Source organism: Bubalus kerabau, chromosome 19 (assembly GCF_029407905.1).
Source record: "Bubalus kerabau isolate K-KA32 ecotype Philippines breed swamp buffalo chromosome 19, PCC_UOA_SB_1v2, whole genome shotgun sequence".
Taxonomy (NCBI): Eukaryota; Metazoa; Chordata; class Mammalia; order Artiodactyla; family Bovidae; genus Bubalus; species Bubalus kerabau.
Window position 1 is genome coordinate 34,942,556 of NC_073642.1, and position 6,327 is coordinate 34,948,882.

Here is a 6,327-nt window from a genome sequence, read left to right on the forward strand (position 1 = left end):
CTCTGGCCTGGTGCAATTCATCAGGCAGTGGCCCCCGGGAGTGATGGATGGTGACAAACGGAGGTAGGTAGGGGCTTCCTGAACCCACCCAGGGCCACGGCTGGGGAAACTCAGCCATCAAAGAAAGCCCCATGCAGGCTTCTCCACCGAGGTGACTGAGGGCCAAGGAGATCAAATTTCGGGCAAATGGTTTGGGGGTTGGAGAGTCTCTGCCAAAAACAAGCCGCCCTGTGTGTTGTGTGGGGCCCCCGCCGGGCTGTGGGGCTGAGCTGGAGAGATGGGGGTGGGTTGGGCTTCTCTGATCCCCGGAATCACAGGCAGGAGGCCTGGGGGGTGGGGGAAGCCTGGGGGGTGGGGGAGGCCTGGGGGGCGGGAGGAGGGGCAGGGCCAGGACTGGTGGGAAGGAGGGAGCTGCCTTTCCTGGAGGGAGGGAGGAGATCAAACACCTTTTAAAGCAGGTGCTGGGGACTCTGCTCAGGGCCAAGTGCTGAGACGGCGGTACAGCCAGTCATCCCTCTGGGATCCCAGCCAGAGCTGGGGCTGGTGCTCAGAGGAGGAGGTCCCAGGTGGTGGGGAGCACTCTGTCTGCCTGGAGGCACAGGACTCCTGAGGGTGATCACTAAAGAGAAGGAAGAGATACAGAAGGGAGAGGTCAAGAGAACGCTGTGGCAGTGGGGCTGGAGCCAAGCCTGCGCGCCAGGTAGGATTGCGACAGGTTGGGGAGCAAGGAAAAGGTATGGTGGGGGGCAGAGCACAAACGAAGGAGTGGGGCAGGAAGGAGGCAGGAATGGTAGGGTCGAGCAATTCTGGGGGATGAGGTTGGAGGCCTGGAGATGGCTGGACTTGGGGTACCCTGGGAGCTAGTGCAAGCTCCAAAAGGCAGGGGGACATCAGAACAGTTGTGTCTGCATAAGGTCTTCATTGGCTTCCCAGGTAGCTCAGTGGAATCTGCCTGTAATGCAGGAGACACCAGAGACGCAGGTTCCATCCTTGGGTTGGGATCCCTGGAGGAGGGCATGGCAACCTACTCTAGTATTCATGCCTGGAGAATCTCGTGGACAGAGAAGCCTGGTGAGCTATAGTCCATAGGATCACAAAGAGTTGGACATGACTAAAGCGACTGAGCACATAGGATTTGAAAGTGGGCAAGAGATTGATGGAGAGCCCTGCCCTGTAGTCAGCAGGCAACGAGGAAGGAGAACTCGGGATCTGCCCAGCAGTCAGTGTCCTCAGTGAGGAAGGAGGGTAGCACAAAGCCCACATCTCAAGACCAGACCACGGTGGTACCATCCTAGGGAGGAGGTGTTAGGAAGTGAGAATCCAGGCCTCTAAAGCTGAGGGAGTCCTCATGGCCTTTTGACCAGTCCTCCTCTGAAGGCAGGAAACCCTCTGTAGCATCTTGATGTTACTAGCCGATTCTTGATTGCTGCCTCTTGTGGTGGGCTCACTACTCTGTGAGATTAAGAAACCTACCTTTGTCTTGAGCTGAAATCTGCCTCCCTGCCTTCCATCCTCTGAACCAGTTCTAGCCTAGCACTCTGGGAGGGGAAGAACAACTGCTCCCCTGAAAGAGCTGGCTGCCCTCCTTCCCACCAGTGCCCATACTCATGCCAGAGCACTCTGGCTTCAATCTCTCTTGCTGTGTTGATGCTTTTGGTGAGGGGGCAGGAGAATTCCAAGAAGGGCATATCAGATGATGCTACTGATGCTCCCATGTGGCAAGGGAGGTAGGAGTAGGGAGCTTATCCCACACTTTTCCCGCATAAGCTGAGCAGCCAGTAACTCTGCCTTCCAACCACTGAATAGGGTCAGGCTGGGTCTGGAGCTAGGATTAGGTACCTGTGTGTGCAGGGGGCAGTTCAATATGTGTGTATGTGTGTGTGAGTGCACTGTGTAGATGGGGACAGACCCAGAGCTCATAGGTCCACATGGGGTTGAACCCGCCTTGGCTGCTTATCCACAGGCTCGTGGGGGGCTGGGCTGCACAGGCAGGGGCATGGGCCGTCCCCATACTCCTGGACTGAAGCACTCCTTGGCTATTGTCTGCTGTGGGAGATTTCAGTCTCCCTGCCGGAGACTGGAGTGTTGCTGAGGCTCTGGGATGTTACTGAGGTTTGGGTGCTGTAGTAATTTTGGGGGTGCAGTTGGACTTCTAAGGCAAAAGCTGGGGTGGGAGTGTGGTGAGCAGTGAGGGGTCTCTGGGCCTTTTGAACCTACCCACTATGATTTTGACCATCTTGCCCCACCCATGCCTGATCTGCCAGAGTTTGAGGGTCCTCGGAAGGTGGCTGGGGTTCTAGGGTGTTGTAGATGTTCTGGTCTGTTACTGAAGTTCTGGGGGCTCATAAAGGGTTCTGGAGATATTGCTAAGATGCTAAGTGGGGGGCTCTGGAGGAACTGGGGGTCCTTGGGGGTGTGTCTGAGGTTCTTCCTCATGCCTTCCCGCCCGCTGTCAGCTCCTTTTAAGCTTAGCACTTTGCCCTTTAAGGATTTTGATAACCATGGGCTGCTGAAGGCGCACACGTGGGCCTCTGTTCCTGGACGCAAAAATTCCTCAGATTTAATCAACTTGAACAAAAACACGGAGAGGAAGGAAGCCCTGTCCTGAGGCCTGCATGGGCCAACTCCAGCCCAAGGGGCAGGGCTGGGCAGCTCAGTGCCAAGCCCAGATGGCAGATGACTTTTGTCTGCTCAAGCCCAGAAGCTTTTAGTGACCCCCTGTCAGCATGAACACCCCCAGATCTGTATTCAGTTGGGAGCCCTGTTGGCCTGGGCTGTTCCTTGGGTATTGGCATTGGCCTCATCTGAGTGTGCCAGGCATCTCTGACCCCTGCTCTGCACTCTCCTTGCTTCTCAAATTCCCCTTCTCAACTCTCCTATGACACACCTCATCTTTGCTGCCATTGCTGACTCTGTCTGACCTCAAGCCCTCACTCCAGGCCCCCTCCTCCAGGAAGTCTCCAAGACTGCTCAAGTGTTAGTCGCTCAGTCGTGTCCAACTCTTTGCGACCCTGTGGACTGCAGCCTGCTAGGCTTCTTTGTCCATGGGATTCTCCAGGCAAGAATACTGGAGTGGGTTGCCATTTCCCCCTCCAGGGGATCTTCCCGACCCAGGGGTCAAACCCAGGTCTCTTGCATTGCAGGCTGATTCTTTATAGTCTGAGCCTCTGTGCCTCTGGGCCTCGCTCCAGGCCCCCTCCTCCAGGAAGCCTCCAAGACTGCTCAAATCATCTCTTTATTCCTCCTCCCCTCTTCTCCCTTCTCCAAGATTTCACTGTCTTTCAAGTACCTCCACTCGACATCCCCTCCTCTCCTGAGGGCAGGTGCCGGTCTCTGACTCTTCTGGATAGAGTCCCCCTATACAGCCAACCCCAGAGGGCCTGCCCTGTCCTCTGCCTCCAGGCCTTTGGAGGAATTCAGGAGCATGTGATTACCATCTTTCTTTTCTCAAGACTTTTCCTCACCAGCTCCCAATCTGACTGGGCCGCATCCTTCCTAACACCTCAGTGGTAACCTTCCATTTCAGAGATGTGAGCTCTCCTACCTTCAAGCTGGGGTGGTGCTTTGGGCTCAAGAAGTGGGGTCCCCTTCCTAGCCTGAGCTCTGCAACCACCCAGTAGCCATGGATCTTCAACCTGACCTGCTTCCCTGCCCCCACCAGAGTGGAGGCCACTCTACTAGGGGGCCAAGAGGGTGGGTGGGTGAAAGACAATGGGGGACCTGGGCAATCACTGCTCTGTGGCTTTGACCTTCTTACTACAACCAGCGCCCGGTGTGCTGGCTCCACATTCCTGGGCCGTGAAGTCATTGAGGGGAGGGAGTGCGGGCCTTGGAGAGAGGAGAGAGCCCACAGTCAAAGAATCTCCTGGCTGGATAACCTACCCATCCTGCAAGAGAGGCAGGGCTGAGACTCAGAGAAGCCAAGGGAATCACTCACGGTCACACAGCCCGTCCCCGGGCTCAAATCCAGGTAGGTTGCCTGCCCAACCAGGGCACTCCTCCCTGCCATATGGAAACCCAGCTCTTTTCTTCTGGACCTGCTTCCTACCACTTTCAGCCTGGCCCTGACTAGGGGAACTGCTGCCCTCTCTCCACTGTGCCTGGATGTGGGGAGAGAGGCGAAGCTCATCATTTCCTCACCTCTGCTTAGGGCCTTCCTGAAAGTGGTCTCTACATTCTCTGCATGGGCACCGGGCTAGTCCTGGGAGAAGGCACGGTCTCCACCTGAGGTCTCTTTGGAAGCAGAGCAGGCTTTGGGTCAGGAAAGGGTGCTATGGGGAAGGGGCTAAGCCTGGACCTTGTAGCTTGGGTCCCTCCCTGCTGGTCTGGCTGCAGCCCCTGAGGCTGATGGAGGCCCCTCCAGGCAGCGTGAATGCCTTTCCTCAGCGCCTATCTGAGTGCCCACCTTCATTCAGGTGTCTGCTCAAACATGACCTTCTCACCTCGCCTGTCCTCAGCATCCTGCCGAAAATAGCCTGCTTCTGTCTATCTGTCTCTCCTCCCTCCTCTCATTTTATTTTCCCTTTCAGCACATGTGACACATGTTCTTTCTCCCCGCCCCTACTACACATGAAGGTCCCTGGGGTGCAGAACTTTCTCTGTCTTGCTCACTGCTCTATCTCAGCGTGGAGAACCTTGCCTGGCACATAATCGGCCTGCAGTTAGAGCTATTGAATGAAGGAGGGGATGAACAAACCAGACTGGGAAGGCAGATTCAGGCTCCCTGCAGGGTAGGAAGCAGTTTCTGATGGGCATTTATCCAGCTCCGAACTTCTCTACCTGGTAGAGCAGGTGAGCTCCCCAGCACAGATTGGATTCCAGTTGTTGGAGGAATCAGGAGGGGGATTTAACATCAGAGAGTTAGCTGTTCCCTAAAAGATCCCCTGGAGGAGGGCATGGCAACCCAGTCCAGTATTCTTACCTGGAGAATCCCATAGACAGTGGGCTACAGTCCATAGGGTTGCAAAGAGTCGGACACTACTGAAGCAACCTAGCAAGCATGCATGCAAGCTATGGGTCTAAGACTCCTGAGCAGTGAAGGGAAGGTGGGCGCGGGTGCTGGAGCAGAGGGCTGTGGAAACCTGCCTGGAGAAACAGCAGCCTGCACGAGACAGGCCCATGGAGAAGTCATGGTCACCAGAGCAGGCAGCGAGCCAAACCCAGTTTAGATAGCCTGTGTGGCCCCAATCTACTGTGCATCGGGGGAAGGAGGGCAGAGGAGCAGAGACCCAGCTCTGTCCTTAGGAGATTGTAGCGGGGCCTGGGAGGCAGGATTCACCCCCAAATGCCTGGAATCAGATGGGCAGTGTGGGCTCCTGTGTTGCATCAAAGTTCAGGTTCAGCTCTGAGTCAGCAAGATACTGACGTCTCTGTTGGGGAGGGGAGGGGTGGCCGGAGCCCTCTTCCTGGAAGAGGGGCCATTGGGAAGGAGAGGGAGGAGCCAAGGCCAAAAGAGCAAAATCATGTCCTAATTCTGGAAGGCTTGGTGGGCCTGGCTACAGAATTTGGAAGGACAGCTTTTAGGATCTCAAGCTCTGACCCTTCTGAGCATCACTCAGGCTGTTCCCTCTATCAGGAACATGCTTCCCTCCAGCCCATCCAACCCGTCCTTTCAGACCAAATTCAGTTTCTTGTGGTGTACATCAGGGCAATCTGTGTTCCCTTTGTAACCTTCAGATTCTAGCTTATTTACCGCCTGCTCCTAAACTGCTTCATCCTCCTAAACTGTAGACTCTCCTGTCACAGGGCCCCAAACAGTGCTGGCACTTAGTAGATGTTCAGTGAATTTGTGTTAAAACGATAAATAGATAAATGTCCTTTTCCGAAGCTTGTTGAATGAATGCCTTAGCTGGGTAAGGCAGTGGTTCAGGCACCTGTGGGGTATTGAAAGGACAGGGACCCTCAAAAGTTCAGCGAGGGGGTCTAACTCCCACCCAGGAGTAGGGTCCTGAGAACCGCTCTCTGCCTCTTCTGTATCTTGCTGTACTCCCACCCACAGTTGGGGACCAGGAAGGGGAGAGGAGCCCCCATTCCTGCCTTCCTCACCTACACCCCACAGTCTGGGAGGAACAGGAGGCAGGCAGGGCTCTTGCCTACCCACGGGTCTGGTTCGAGTTTAAAGGACTAATTTAAATGCCTTGTGGGGGTGAGTTATCTCCTTGTGAAATCAAGTTGGAGAAACAAAAAGGTTTCACCCGCGAGGGACACGTGTTCCTCCAGGAGAAGGAACGGACGGGCTCCCTCCCCTGCCTCCACCCCTGGCCCAGCCCCAGCAGTCTCCCTGGGTTGCCGGAATGCCTGACTTGTAAGTAGGGGCCCAGTAGATGT